We start from the raw sequence: 16,954 nt of genomic DNA, 5'->3' as shown, positions 1-16,954 counted from the left end.
CAGCAAGGCTACCCTCTTTTGTAAAGAATGTTGATAGAAGAATTAAGCTAGGAATGCATAGAAAGTGAGAAAGATTCGCTTATAAACTGAGATAGGGATATAGGATGAAGCTGCGGACCTAGAATTAGCAGTAAAATGTCGATAAGGCGTTGTCCTGCAAATTTGAGCAAAAGTTGACGGGACGATGGCGCCCGGCGTGCACACGGTCCTCCGAAAAATCTGCGAAACGAAGGGGGATCTGTTCGTCTCTGCACAAGGATTCCAGATCTTCAATTTCAGCCGCGTACCTGCAACCTACACACAGAAAAGCGAAGATGATTGGGGGGTTAGGGATTAGGGGTTTGCCTTTAGGTCAAACCCCGGTTTTGGAATTAACCAAGAAATGAGAAATGCTGTAAATGTAAATGTCTGTAATGTAAAACAAGTACTAATACCTTGTTGTAAGGATGTTTGTATCCTTATGTGCGAAGGTATAGATGTTGTTGTTTTTTGTATGTTGTATGTTGTAGTATGTGATCTCCTCTTCAATGGTTGAATCCTTGTCTTGAATGCAACACTTAGCCTTGAATGGAGACTTAGAATGATCAATTGCTTGAAGGAATGCTTGAATGCTTGAATGCTTGAATATCATTTTCACATATGTTCATCCTCTTTCTTTTCTATCTCCCCAAATGGGAGAGAAAATGTAGTTTATATACTTGTCAATTAGGGTTAATAGACTGATTTTCCCGACCTTAGGCCGACCAAGAAAGATAATTTCCAATTTGCAAACAAAAAGACCCGAAGTCCCATAGGAGACTGGGCCCAAAATAGGGCCAGGGACTAGGGCGCTGGGCGCCATGGTCCTGGGGGACCAGGGCGCTAGGCGCCCTGGTCCTGAAGGACCAAGGCTCTGGGCGCTCTGGTCCCACCTCCCGGGACAACAAGGTGCAAAGGAGGTTCAAGCCAGGGTGCTTGAAAAATGCAGTTTTTGGTGTCATGGACAAGTTTCAGGGTCTCCATTCAGGTTCCATGTTGCGTCGCCATCGTGAAGACCCAAATGCAGTCAAAATTGCAAGTGTCACAATTTTAGGATGCTACATTTAGCCCCCACTTTAGCGGGAGTATGTATGCTCATACTTCCGGTAAAGTACAAGGAAACAACATTAAAAGACTTTCACCACGTCAAGGAGGCAAGACACACCAAGCCCCCAGTGGACTAAGGATCTTACGACTTTGATTGACAAAGTAAAAGGGAAGATCACGAGGGAGAACCATGCCTGTCAGTAGTAAGGTTCCCTCACTATGAGTCATTCAAGAAAAATACCAAAAATTTTCAAGGCAAAGCTAAGTTCGCCAAGAAATTTTCAAGTATCTTGAAGGGATAGACAGGGTGTATGCCCCCCTACGTTAAAGCGATCGCACACGCCTCAACGGGGGTGATTGTTTTAACGTAGTGATACACATAAGAAATGAGAAAGGAAAGGAGCATGTTATCACAAAGATTTAGCCCCCAAGTGTGAGATAAACCCAAGGATAGTAGACACAAAACACAAAGCACGAGGTGACTTCACTTTCCTCGGGGTCAGTATGCTGTATGATAAGTCATGTATATATATCATATGTATGTATGCATAATTGTTCTTCATTCCCCAATCAAGGAAGGTCACCTAGAAGAAGGGAACACATGTGTCTTTTGAGTCAACATGAGAGAGACCAAAAGATATCTCAATGCTTTGTATCGTCCTCAAGTAGACAACACTAAGGACAACAAATAGAAGAATGAGAATAACATATAGAAGAAGTAACAAAAGAGAGGAGGAGAGAATCTGCTATGCTAATGTAACTAGTCTAGCATGTCATCTACCCCCCGATCTTGCTGATCAATGTTTCGGGAAGGCAGGGAACACGCTAGAGGAGGAACATCCAACACAGCAGATGGAGCTATCACAAGGTCCAAACAAGGGCTATGTTCATGTTCCAAGCCACGTTGTTCTTGTCTAGGAGCTAGGATAAGTGCTTTAGAAAATTCGTTAGATAGATGGTTATCAATATCAACAAGTTCATATTCACTATCAGAAGCAAGAGAAGTAACATTTTCATCATGAATAACATTGTCATCTATATCATCATCAAGATTTATAAAAATAGGGTCTTTAATTCGCATAGGATCAAGACCATCATGCATCTTATGTTTAGGAGATTTTGGAGAAAATGGAATAATGCTTGTTGAAGGTGTTTTTGGAGATTGTAAAGTTTGAGAAGCAGCTGCTTGAGCTCTAAGACGATGCTTTCGTCGGCGTTCACGCGCAGAACGATTTCGTCTAGTCTTAGTAGGAAGTGGAGAAGATTGAGGAGGAGGAATGTTCTCATCCTTATCACTTGGGTGTTTAGGTTGTGGTCTCTTAGGCTGGATAATAGGAGAAGAAGAAGGTCTCTTCTCTCTATAAAAAGAAGGAGGAGGAACTGCTCCATATAAAGGAGGAATTTTTGGTTTAGGAAGAAGACCAAGTCCATCATGACGAGGAGGTATAGGTCTACTTTTAGAAGGTTTATTAGGCATAGACATAGTCACATCCATAGGGATGGGTTGGAATCTTCTTGAGGAAAGACATTAGTTTTATCTTTCAAAGGAAGAACTTCCTTCTCAAGAACGATAGGAATATCAAGTTTGGGTGTTCTAGGTTCACTTAAAGATAGGATCATATCTGTTTTCCATTTTTGATAAGATTTGAAAAGATGATCACTTCGCGGAGGAAGGGATTGGAATTGTTTAGGCCAAAAATAATCAATAGGAACGCTAGAAGTTCTTTCAGCTGGTTTAAAGAGACTATGATTGACAGTAACAACTTCACCATTATGGGGAAATTTCAAACATTTGTGAATAGGAGAAGCAATAGATTTCATGGAAGATAGCCAAGGATAGCCAAGCTTCACATGAAATTGTTCGGATGAAGGAATAATAACAAAGTTCACATCAAGGGATTTGTTATGGACCTCAATAGGTAATGTAATAGAACCAATTGCAGGAGAAGAAAATGCATCAAATAATTTCACAACCACATCTGTTTTGTCATAGATCACTTGATTCAATTGCAAAGTAAAAAGAAATTCTTCAGTAATAACATTAACCATGCACGAAGGATCAATAAGCACTCCACAGCAAGGTGTATTCTTAACTTTTGCAACTATGTATAAAGGACCATCAGGTGCCCTGATAGTTTCACTAGAATCAAATGTGATGGAAGGTTCTTTAGGGTTTTCTTGCTGCTCTACAAAGTTAATCACATTCGGAGTCATGGACACAAGACCATCAGATGAGAGAGAGGAATCATTAGTCTCAATCGCATTAGAGGTATGAGAAGGTAATGGATCAGTAAAAATCTAAAGATTTTGGTTAGGAGGAGCTACAGATGTGTTGCCTTTATCATTCACTCCATAAACAGAGATAGTATTATTATCAATCGAATCTTGAATTTTACCCTTTAAAGAAAAACATTTTTCAGTATCATGCCCCGGTTGACGATGAAATTGACAAAAAGATTTGTTATCAAAATAAGGTGAAGTAATCTTTGCAGGATCAATTTGCCTTATAGGAGGAAGAGTAAGCACATTTTGTTCCAATAACTTATTCATAATACTATGCAAGGATTCATTCAAAGGAGTATACTTTCATTCTTTCTTGAAAAATTTAGAAATAGGAGGCACACCTGATGCTGCATTCACATTGTTGTTGATGATGTTTTCATTGAATTTGATGGAATCTCTATTCAGTTTAAACTTTTCAAATGGTTGTTGACTACTATCACCCTTATCACCCGGAGCCATAGGATGTGATTGTTCCATTTGACTCACAGTCAGTTGATAATTGTGAAGAGTTGCACACAACTGTTGGAAAGAAGTAAACTCAGAAAACAGAAGTTTGTCTCGAATATCTTTTTGTAAATTAGAAATAAAGATTCTTTGAATATCATTATTAGGCACTGGAAAAGAAATTTGAGCATACAAATGCTTATATCTACCAATGAAATCAGTCACTTTTTCTTTAACACCTTGTTTACAATGCATTAAATCAATCAAAGTAACTTTAGGACTTATATTGTTTTGAAATTGTTGAATGAAAGAATTTGCAAGTTGTTCGAAAGAATTAATAGAATAAGAAGGCAACGAGCAATACCATTGTAGGGCTTTGTCTCTTAATGTTCTAGTAAACAATTTTGCAAGCAACCTTTGGTCATAAGCAAAATCAGGACATATTGTTTGAAAAGTCTTAACATGTGTTAGAGGATCTCCTTTACCATTATAAAGCTCCAAATGTGGGATTTCAACATGTTTAGGAGTGATAGCTCGAACAATGTCAAGAGAAAGTGGGCTCGCAACATCAAATGTGGGCACACTAAACTTAGATTGATTCATAGAGGCAATTTGTTGCTGTAAAGAGGAGACAGTTTGTGCAAGATTGTTAATGGTCGCTTCAGTCGAAGAATTCATATTAGATGTGTTAGATTGAGATGGAGGTGTTATGTTATTGAAAGAAGGTAAAGAGTAAGGTGGTGGGACACTATGATAGTTAGTCATAGGAGATGATTGGACAGGAGGAACACTACAAGGAGGAATGGAATGGTTAAATGAATTGCCCCCTTGCGTCATGTTCATTTGTGGAGATATAATAGGGACACTCATTGAAGGAGTGAATGAAGAAATCGGATTGAATGAAGGAAGAGGGTTAATTGAAGAGGAAGGATTGCCCCCATGACTGGTGATCATAGGAGAAGTAGTCATTATGTTTGATGTAAAGGTAGGTATGCTAGCAATAGGAGTCGTCAAAGGAATAGAATGATTGACTTGAGTAGGAGGTTGTGTATAACCCAAAGTTTCAGCACAACTCTTCATAGGCATCACATTCGAATCCACAATGTGTGCAATACCACGCAAAATATCAATTCCATTCTTATCACTTTGAAGCATATGTTTTAGACCCTCAATTAAAGGAAGAGCTTGACTATCGGGGTATTCTTGAGACATCCATTGTCGAAAATCGTCAAATTGGTTATCCAATTTTGCAAGTTGTTCTACAGAAACCTCATGGAGAGCTTCTTCATCATTAGGAGGATTAGAGGAATTACCCATGTCCTCGTTAAAAAGGCTATTCAAATTAGGTTCCATCTCCTCAGTAATTAAACCTCGGAAAGACTTAATTCTACGGCTTCGTCTAACGGGAATAGTGTAAGTAGGGCTTATTGTTGTAAAACTCATGCACTAGAGAGAGAGAAAATTTTGAATTTTAGAGGTAGCAAATTTCAGTAAAATCAGCCAATCTCCTAGATTTAAGCTGTTAAATGCAATCACGACAATCTCCCGAAATTTCAGAAAAAATGTCAGGGACCGTGGTGCTCGGAGTGCACACGGTCCTTGCAACTTTTTTCAAAATTTGCAGGGATGAAAATTATGATGATTTTAGAGCTAATCTGAAAAAATTGAGTGATTTTACGATCTGTAGGTAGGCCAAATTAAAGTTGCAATTTCAAAATTGAATCCTACCAAGATTGTTGAAAAATGCAAAATTTGAATTTTGAAAAAGAGAGGGAAACTGAAATTTTGAATTTTATGATTTTAGAGGGAATATCAAAAGCAATGCAAGTTTTGAAATTTAAAAGTTGACTCAATTTCACACAAAATTCAATTTTGAAAGCGGAAATCAAAGTTGTTGTAATTAAGAACTTAATTTCAAAAGTCACAAATTGCAAGAATTTGAATAAAGCACTGAAATTTCGAATGAATGCAAACACACTTTTCAGATTTAGGACAGTAAGAACACAATTTTGACACAAAATTTCAATTTCAACAATTTTTGAATGTTTAGAAGCCTTAAACCAAGCAATCACAAGACCAACTTTGACTTTAATTTTGAAAGTGTTGTAATTTATAAAATCAGCCAAAATTCTGGATTTTAGCAGAAAAATACAGTAAGATCTAGCTCCCGAAATTTCGGAAAAAATGTCGGGGATGAGGGCACTCGGAGTGCACACGGTCCCGGCAACTTTTTTCAAAATTTTCAAGGATGAAAGATATTGTGATTTTATTGCGGAATCCAAAGTTACAGCTGATTTAGAGATGTTTTGATTAGTGAAATTGTCGGACAAAGGTTGAATCAAGAGGGTTTCAAAAATTAGGGTTTTGACACTTAACCACTTAATTTTCAAAATTGAAGCACAAATATGAATTGATAATTTGTAATAGAAGGACAGATCTGAAACAAGCATTAACAATTAAACATTTCACAAGTTCGATTACTAAAAAGAAAATTTAGGGTTTTTATGCAATCAACCTCTAAAATTTGCAAAAGATCAAACATGGAAATGTAATCAAGGAATCCAATTTTCAAATCTAACCATGAATAATCAGAAAGGATGTTCACGTCGGGTTCACCAAAATGTAAAATAGAAAATCGATCGAACCCTAGTTACTCTCCCCTCTTCCAACTCCAAGGAGAGAGAAGGGAGGTTGCTAGGGTTGATGGTTTTCACTTGGGAGACTTTACATTCAAAAGAGGGGTTGAAACCCACAAGATCCAATCCCACACAAGGCAAGATTGGATGCTAAATGAGTTTCAAGGGTTAAGACAGCAAGGCTACCCTCTTTTGTAAAGAATGTTGATAGAAGAATTAAGCTAGGAATGCATAGAAAGTGAGAAAGATTCGCTTATAAACTGAGATAGGGATATAGGATGAAGCTGCGGACTTGGAATTAGCAGTAAAATGTTGATACGGCGCTGTCCTGCAAATTTGAGCAAAAGTTGATGGGACGATGGCGCCCGGCGTGCACACGGTCCTCCGAAAAATCCGCGAAACGAAGGGGGATCTGTTCATCTCTGCACAAGGATTCCAGATCTTCAATTTCAGCCGTGTACCTGCAACCTACACACAGAAAAGCGAAGACGATTGGGGGGTTAGGGATTAGGGGTTTGCCTTTAGGTCAAACCCCGGTTTTGGAATTAACCAAGAAATGAGAAATGCTGTAAATGTAAATGTCTGTAATGTAAAACAAGTACTAATACCTTGTTGTAAGGATGTTTGTATCCTTATGTGCGAAGGTATAGATGTTGTTGTTTGTTGTATGTTGTATGTTGTAGTATGTGATCTCCTCTTCAATGGTTGAATCCTTGTCTTGAATGCAACACTTAGCCTTGAATGGAGACTTAGAATGATCAATTGCTTGAATGCTTGAATGCTTGAATATCGTTTTCACATATGTTCATCCTCTTTCTTTTCTATCTCCCCAAATGGGAGAGAAAATGTAGTTTATATACTTGTCAATTAGGGTTAATAGACTGATTTTCCTGACCTTAGGCCGACCAAGAAAGATAATTTCCAATTTGCAAACAAAAAGACCCGAAGTCCCATAGGAGACCGGGTCCAAAATAGGGCCAGGGACCAGGGCGCTGGGCGCTCTGGTCCCACCTCCTGGGACAACAGGGTGAAAAGGAGGTTCAGGCTAGGGTGCTTGAAAAATGCAGTTTTTGGTGTCTTGGACAAGTTTCAGGGTCTCCATTCAGGTTCCGTGTTGCGTCGCCATCGTGAAGACCCAAATGCGGTCGAAATTGAAAGTGTCGCAATTTTAGGACGCTACAGAAGGGAACTAAATAACCTTCATGTTATTAACAAAGCAGTTGAATAACCTTCATGTTATATACCTGCTCGTGAAGCAGTGTGCAGAGTGTTGCGAGGTAGCGGGAAAGGAAGTTTAGTTCTTCTCATGTAAACTCACAGTGTGACTTAGGCGCGATAAATAGGGTTGTGGGATAGCGGGAAGAAGGAGAGTTGGTCTCCCTCCCGCCACCCTGCAGGACTCTAAGGACCCGATAAGAGGACTTGCGGGGTAACAGAAGATGAACAACTTTGTCTTTCTTGCCACCCAATGAGGGTCATCTTGAGAACAAAAGTGTAGTGCGGGGTACAGGTCGAGGGCAAAGGGACAGTTCCTCCCACCATCCCGCATGATGAACATCGGTCGGATGATTATATTTTGGGCTAATGTGGAAGTGAGGAGATGTGTCTTCCCCACCACCCCGCAGGTAGTCTGAGGGTTCCCAAGAAGCATTGCAAGCTAACTAAGGAAGTAGGAGTCATGCTCACCCCGCCATCCCGCAGCAATGTCCAAGTAACCTTAGCAACAAGTTAAGCCAGAGGCGAGGACCATAACTGAATGCGAATCGACTTGCTGAGCTATGCATAGTTGATTGGCGAAAATTGGAATGACTTAGAGAAAGCGATTGAGACAACATGGCGTGTTATTAACAATTTGAGGAAGTTTGATAGTTGGAGATGTAGTAAGTAAATCGAACTATTTTTTGACATAGACACATAAATGTCTAGAAAATAGTTGAAGTGAGGTTGGTTGGTTGTGTTGGATGGTAGGTTGATGAGATATTGATTCTTGTCATTATGCAAAGAGATTGAGTGTTGATTGGTAATTTTGTAATGTTGAATTGAAAAGCCAATTATGAACATAATCTTCTGAACTATTGTTGCATGAATAGTGACCAAATCAAAGCTTGAAAATCTGTAACTTGTATGTAATTAGTTTTACTATAATAGAAGAGATTGCTTTGGTGTGCGGGTTTTTCACCTGTAAGGGTTTTCCCACGTGAATTCTGGTGTACTACTCTGTGATTGTGTTTTCACGTTGCTCTGTTTATCTCGTATTGTGTATCTTAAGTTGTTGTAATTCGAATTGAAATACATATATACTTTTCTCTTCTAAGAAATTAACAATAGGAAGGTATTTTCCGCACTCTACTTTCCTTACAAAATCACCTTTTTTGTGCCACATCACATGACACATAGGCTAGTCTGTCCAAACTGAGTTTGGTCAGACTAAACTCGCTTGAGCTACCTTAGTTCGACCGAACTCACTTTGGCTAACCTAATTCCCACTAGGTTCGGTCCCCTAGCCGACCAAGGGACAAAGTATCATGTTTTTTTGTTGTTTTTTTCACAAATTCATTCGACAAGGTTAATTAAGATGACATGATTAATTTGAAGGTCATTTGAATGCATTTTTCTAGGCGACTTTTAAAAGGTATTTTTTAATTCAATTTAATAATTTTTTATGTTAATTTTAATTTATTAATATAAACAATTTTTTAAATATTTATATTATGTGTGTAATTGGATGTAAAATTATTAAATTGGATAAAAGTGACACAACATTGTGTTTTTACCCATATTTTCTTTTAAATAATGCCAAAAAATTAGAAAATTTGTGTACATGTCTATTTGTCTTTTCCTTTCTAGTTTAATTAGTCTCGTATCTTTATTTCATTTTGGGGTTAATTAACTTGATTGAAGTGTCTTGTGCCTTTGTCATGCTTTATGTTTAGATAGAACCCTAAAGATGATAACAAAAGTATCTGATCTCCCCTCGCCTTCCATTAGACATTGGGTGTAAGAGAAATTGTTATCTTCTTTTTTTTAGGTAGAAGGGCCTGCCCTCTCGAGAAGCCCATAAGGCTGGGTGAGAGGGGAATGACCCAAGTGGTACTTCTTCAATCTTCTATATAAATTAATATGTTAAGGGAAAGCCGCGATGACCTGGTGACGTGTATATATATCAACGGTTTTCCCTCAAGATCCAAACTTGTGTGAGATGTGTAAAAATACTCTTGAGGACAACAAATGGGTTCTTAAATAAGTCATGACCGCATATGTACAGATTGGGTATTGCTAAAGTTCCCCTACTAGACACCTTAGAGTAGTGCCCCACCCTTATTTTTGTCTGGACATCACGGTAATTTCAATGCAAGGGGATAGTTGGTTTTCCCTTCGAGATACTCACCATATGGCTCCCTTGAGATGAGACAGAAATCCCTAGCTTAGCATAAAATACTTGTAGCTTTCCAGGGAGAGGATGATTGGGTCATCCTTCTAGTCCCAAAGGCCCTTACCTGTCCTCTCTCGAAAAGACAAAAAAGTGTACATGCCCATCTAGGTATGATGACACTTGAGTCAAAAAAGATTCCAAGATGTAGGCTATTATTATCACCATGAGGCCTTGACCTTAGGATAAGAAGTGATTGAAGTGTTTTAGATTGTGTTGAGACCAGTAGAAATTGGACTAAATTTGGCCTATGGATGTACACATTGACGTTAATTTTTGGACTATCACTAGTTGTAACAACAATTCTATCTTCTTGTTTGTGGTGTTTGATCTAATTGGATACAAAAAAATTATGTACATGTGTTTCTATGTATATATGTATGTATGTGTGTATGTGTTTGTATGTGTATGTATATGTATGTATGTATGTATGTATGTATGTATGTATGTATGTATGTACATGTATTGATGTATGTGTGTATGTTGTGTATGTATGTATGTATGTATGTATGTATGTATGTATGTATGTAAGTATGTATGTATGTCATGTATGCATGTGTGTCTATGTAATGTATATGTACATGCATGTGTACATGTGTGTATGTGTACGTATGTATGTTTGTATCTGTATGTGTGTGTATGTATATGTATGTGTGTGTGTGTGTATGTATGTATGTGCATGTATGGAACTATATGTGTATGCATGTATATGTATGTGTGTACATGTGTGTGAATGTATGTGTGTATGTGTGTGTATCTATGTGTGTATGTATGTATGTATGTATGTATGTATGTATGTATGATACAAATGTGTGTGTGTACGTGTGTGTATGTGTGTATGTGTCTGTATGTGTATGTAGGCATGTGTGTGTGTGTGTGTGTGTGTGTTGTGTATGTATGTATGTCATGTATGCATGTGTGTTTATTTAATGCATATATGTATGTGTATGTGTGTATGTGTAGGTATGTGTGTATGAGTATGTGTGTGTATGTGTAGGTATGTGTGTATGTGTATATGTGTGTATGTGTGTATGTGTGTATGTGTATGTATGTATGTGTGTGTATGTGTGTATGTGTGTGTATGTGTGTGTATGTGTGTATGTATGTGTATGTATGCATGCATGTATGTATGTTTATGTATGTAGATGTATGCGTGTACATATGTGTGTATGTATGTGTGCGTATGTATGTGTGTGTATGTGTGTGTGTATGTCTGTATGCATGTGTATGTATGTATGTATGTATGTATATGTATATGTGTACATATGTGTGTATGTATGTGTGTATGTGTGTGTATGTATGTATGTATGTATGTATGCATGATACATGTGTGTGTGTGTGTACATGTGTGTGTACATGTATGTATATATGTGTGTTTGTGTGTGTTGTGTATGTATGTATGTATGTATGTATGTGTGTGTGTGTGTGTATTATATATGTGCATGTATGTGTATGTGTGTATGTGTGTATGTGTTTCTATGTATATATGTATGAATGTGTGTATGTGTATGTATACATATGTATGTGTATTGTGTATGTATGTGTGTGTATGTATGTCTGTATGTATGTGTATGCATGTATATGTATGCATGTATATGTATGTGTGTACATATGTGTGTATGTATGTGTGTGTATGTGTGTATGTATGTATTATGTATGATACGTATGTGTGGGTATGTGTGTACACGTATGTATGTATGTATATATGTGTATGTGTATTTATGCATGGGTATGTGTGTATGTGTATATGTGTATGTGTATGTGTATGGGTATGTGTATGTGTATGTGTGTATGTGTATGTATGTGTGTGTGTATGTGTGTATGTGCATGTTGTTGGATATTTTTGAGAAGTTTGCTGGAACAATGTGTTGTCATTGATGTCAACATATTTCTCTGTGTGTTCCAAAGTTGTAGTCAGATTAAATGAGTTGGTTTGGCCAGTGTGTTCTAGTTGAGTTGTTATAGATAAAAGGGTTTTGAGATAAGTATCTCTAGTTGTTTCAGCTAAAGTTTCATTGGAGTGTGCATTTGCCAATAGTTACGAGGTTCGGTATCGAGGTTGGTTTTTCATTTATTCAGTGTTGGTCAGTGTTTTGGATTTTTCTCCTCATTGCCCCACGTTGCAATATTTTGGTTTACGGATTTGACAGAGTGTTTGGGACGTTCTGATGTGTCCTCAATTCAGATGGTTCATGAATTGGAAGTCCGCAAGAGTATCTTTTAGTTTGACAATCAATTCAATAAGTGTTCTTGATGTTCGGTATAATGATGATGAAAATTCTAGTAAGTGGTGATGTTGCGGTTGTTGTTGTGACAATTCATGATGCTTGTGGATGTTTCTAGATCATGTTCTATTTGTGTTGATGGTCCATATTGATCAGTGCGCTCGTTGTTGATGATTTTCTCCGGTATGTTCACGTTATGCTACATTATTGGTGACCGGATGATTGTAGTGTGTTGCAGATGTTCGTGGCATAATTCTTGGAGGTGTTTCATGTTCGAGATGGTGATTTGGGTCTAGACTATGTCTTAGACGACACTATTTTGGTCCACATGTAGTGTGTATGATCGTATCTTTGTTATTTGTGTTGTGTGTTGAGATGACCTTGAAATATAGGTTGATTATTTGTATAAATAAATCTAATAATCATATGAGAGATGTATCTGCAAGTGTATCTGAATGTGTGTGATCTAATAAGTGTGCAAACAAGGGTTTTGATCCTTCAGAAGTGTGAAGAAGTATGGTAGAGTAGGTTATATTGTGTTCTTAACCAGAACTATAACCAGGAACGAGGAGATGCTATTCTATCAATTCATGATCTTCTAGATGTAATTTGAATCTTTTTGTAAGATAGTGAGTCTTGCCCATGGTTGTAGCCCTTGTTATTGTTTTTGATCAGTGATCTCTAGGCAATGTGCCTGCATGCATGTGCATTCCCCATTGTAATATTTCATACACTTCTGACATGGTATCATCTCATTGTGGGTAGGTTCCCACCATGGTTTTTCCCTTGACCGGGTTTTCCACATCAAAAATATGGTGTTATGTGTGTTATTGATGTGGTGTTGATTTATGATTTCACTGTCAATTATTAGATTTGAATTGGTGTTTAAGTTAAGTTTTTGTGCAAACTGATTCACCCACCCCCTCTTAGTTTGTTGCATTGTTGCCAATGATTGCTATCAGAGCTAGATCCTTCAAAAGAAGCTTGACCACTTGAGGTTATTCGGGATGACAACCTATGCTTATAAGAAGGATAGTCTGAGATTTGATGGAACAAACTACTCTCTTTGGAGAACTGGATGGAGTCTCACTTGAGATGCATCGGTGAAGATTACTGGAAGATTACTAAGAATGTGTATAATGTTCCTATGAATGGTCCCACATCTTCGGATGAGATTAAGGAAGCTAAATTCAATATTAGAGCTAAGGAAACATTGTTGAGTGCCTTGATTGATTCTGAGATGACTAATGTGATAGATTAGCATAATGCTCATGAGATCTGGAAGAAGATAGAGAATTTGTATGAAGGTGATAGCCATGTGAAAGTTGCTAAGTTGTAGAGCTTGAAGGGAAAGTATGAGATGTTGAGAATGGGAGAAGATGAGAATATTACCTCCTTTATGAAAAAAGTGAATGAGCTTGTGTTGAATATCTGATGTGTTGATGGAGTGTTGGAAGAATCAAAGATTGCAGCTAAGGTGTTGATATCCTTTCCTCCTACTTACAAACATAAAGCTACTGCAATTTAGGAGATTCACGCAGTGACTGATGTGACTAGAGACATGTTGATTAGAAAGCTTTCTGCCTTTGAGTTGAGCGAATTTGGTGAATATCTTCCTAAGTTAGAATTTTCATTCAAAGCTACTATTTTTGGGAAGCAGAAATATGATCCAGGAGAAAGTTCTACAAGGGTGTCCATATATGAGAAGGAGATGAGAGAACTTGAAGAAGAAGAAAGAGAGCTTGAGGAGCTTGAAGTCTCAATTTCCAGAAGATTGCCTAAAGGTGTCGATAAGTATGAAGGAAAGTTGCCTCTTAAATGTTTTTCATTAATAAGATAGGGAATTTTGTTTCAAGGTGTTCGGAAAGAGTTCCTAAGAAGCCACTTAAGCCATACAAGCCTAAATATCAGAAGAAGTGCTATTATACTGGTGATAAAGGTCTGACTAATAATGAGTCTGAGAATGGAAATTTAGGTGATGAATGGGTGTTTATTTTTATCAAGGAAAATGATCCCGTGCCTACTAATTCTACTAGCTAGGTTAATAAAGAGAAAGCTCTGGCTACTAAAATTGAAGAGAAAGATGAGTGGGTTATTGATAGTGGTTTCTCTCATCATGTGACAGGTGATAAGAGTAAGTTTGTGAGTATGGAGAAGTATGATGGTGGTACAGTAAGATTTGTTGATGACAAATATGGTATAATCCATGGTAGAGGTTCTATTTCTCTTGATGGTAAGCACAATAGTGATGATGTCTTATATATAAAAGTTTTAAAGCATAATCTTTTGAGTGTTGGACAGATGTTGACAAGGAATATGATTTGCAATTCAAGAATGGAAAGTGTAAGATCTTGAGTGGTTCCAGAATTGAGATTGCATCAGGTAGAAAGACTAAAGGTAATATCTTTCACTTGAATGCTGATGGTAAAAGTTGTTTGATTGCTCAAGTTGATGAAAGTTAGTTATGGAATAGAAGGATGTGTCATGTGAATTTTGATTGCATGGTTAAGTTCTACTCAAGCAGTGAGAGATCTTCATAAGTTGGTAAAGCCTACTAATTTGGTATGTAAGGAATTTCAGTTAGGGAAGCAGACAAGAGTTACTTTCAAAAGAAAACAATATAATTCTAATAGATTATTGGATCTTGTTCATACTAATTTATGTGGTCCTTCTAGAGTGAGAAGCTTGTAGGGAGACATGTATTTCATGTTGCTAATTGATAACTATTCAAGGATGACGTGGGTTACTTTCTTAAGGGAGATATTGAAGCATTGGAAAAGTTCAAGATTTTCAAAGCTATGGTTGAGATTGAGATTGGACTGAAGCTAAAGTATCTAAGATCTGACAGAGGTGGTGAATTTACTTTCGGTGAGTTCAATGCATTTTATGAAGAGCATGGAGTGAAGAGACAATTATATGCTCCGCAGACCCCTCAACAGAATGGTGGTGTCGAGAGGAAGAATAGGAAAATTCAAGAAGCTACTAGAACCATTAAGTTCGAAGGAAATGTTCAACTTATCTATTGGAGAGAAGTTGTGAGTATTGCCATATATACTCTTAACCGGGTGCATATCAAAGGTGATATCGGTAAGACTCCTTATGAGTTATGGTTCAGTCATGCCCCTACAATTAGATATTTCTGAATTTTTGGAAGTAAATGTTATATCAGAAGAGATGAAGATCTAGGGAGGTTTGATGATAGATGTGATGAAGGAATTTTTCTTGGTAATTTTACTAAGAGCAAGGCCTACCAGTGTTATAACAAGAGATTGAGAAAGATAGTTGAGGATGCCAATGTGAAGGTTGATGAATGCAATGAAAGATAGATCAGACCTTGCGGATATGATTCAGATGATCAAGATGTTAGTTCAGATAAAGGAAACCATGTGAAAACCAAGAATCAAATTTAGATTGGTCCAGAAAAGCTTGCGAATGAAGGAGAAGGTACTAGTGTTAGTGCATAAGTAAGAGTTCAAGAGTCTAAAAATTAAGAAAATCCAAAGACTCCTAGGTATGTAAGGCTGAATCATTTAGAGAATCAGATTATAGGAGATAAGAATAAAGGTGTAATGACTAGAAGAAAGATTGCTAAAGAATATTGCATGATTTCTAAGATTGAACCTAAGGACGTTGATGAAGCTTGTAAAGATGAAAATTGGATTAAAGAAATAGAAGAATAATTGAATCAGATTGCAAAGAATAATACATGGATTCTTGTTCCTAGACCTAAGGTAAGAATGTAATTGGAACTAAATGGGTCTTTTAGAATAAACTAAATGAATAAGGTGAAGTTGTTAGGAATAAAACTAGACTTGTTTGTAAAGGATATTCTTAGATGGAAGGTATTGACTTTGAGGAGACTTTTTCTCCGGTATCTTGAATTGAAGCCAATGTTGGCAATTTAGAGGAATTGATTACGTGTTGAATTGATGTTTGTCATTGATGGCAACACTAGATGTGCAAAACATCCAAATGCCAAGAAATGCCAAACAAGTCTCCCCCTATGGAAGACATCCAGCAATCTCCCAAAAATGATATATCAATGAAGTTCTAAACCAATTATCTCTATACCAATTAACCATCCATAGACCTGAACTAAACTCTCCCAGTGGGATACAACCAATCTGAAATTTTGTTCCTCCCCCTTTGACTGATATCTCTGTCAAGCTCTATTTTTCACATGTATATCTCTCCCCCTTTGACATCAATGCCATAAATCTAACATAAACATCAATGAAAAATCATAGATCCTCTAAACCACACAACTGACTAGTCCCCCTGAGTAGTAGTACCAACTCATCAATCTAGAATGGATGATAGTTCTGATAATGCATACTAGACTGATGTCAATCAGCATCACTTAAGTCTCAACTGGAGGGGCAGAGACCCCCAATCTATCTCTAAAGTACTCAAATGATTCTCTGGGCAAAGGTTTAGTGGAGATATCTTCAATTTTATCTTTAGTGTTCATATAAACCAATTTGACTTCATTTGCTTGTACCTTTTCCTTCAAAAAGTTATACTTAATTGATATGTTCTTTGTCTTAGAATGAAATACCGGATTCTTTGATATGTCAATAGCAGCAGAGTTATCATAGTGAATAACTACTGGTTCATCACAATCTTGTTGGCTTGATGATGATTGTAATGAATTCATCATATGTTGTCATTGATGAAACACATACACACACACACACATGTTTATATTGTCTGTTGATATAACTTCAAGTTGTTTATACTAAGAGGTTTATCTCTAACCGGTACTTTGTGACAACTGGTGGATTCACGTTAGTCGATATCATGATGAAGATCAAGAAGAGATTATATCAGGAGATTAAAGGATAAGGGTTCATATATTTAACCCCAACCGG

This window comes from Cryptomeria japonica, chromosome 7, assembly GCF_030272615.1.
Source record: "Cryptomeria japonica chromosome 7, Sugi_1.0, whole genome shotgun sequence".
Classification (NCBI taxonomy): domain Eukaryota; kingdom Viridiplantae; phylum Streptophyta; class Pinopsida; order Cupressales; family Cupressaceae; genus Cryptomeria; species Cryptomeria japonica.
Note: the sequence above shows the minus strand (reverse complement) of the source record.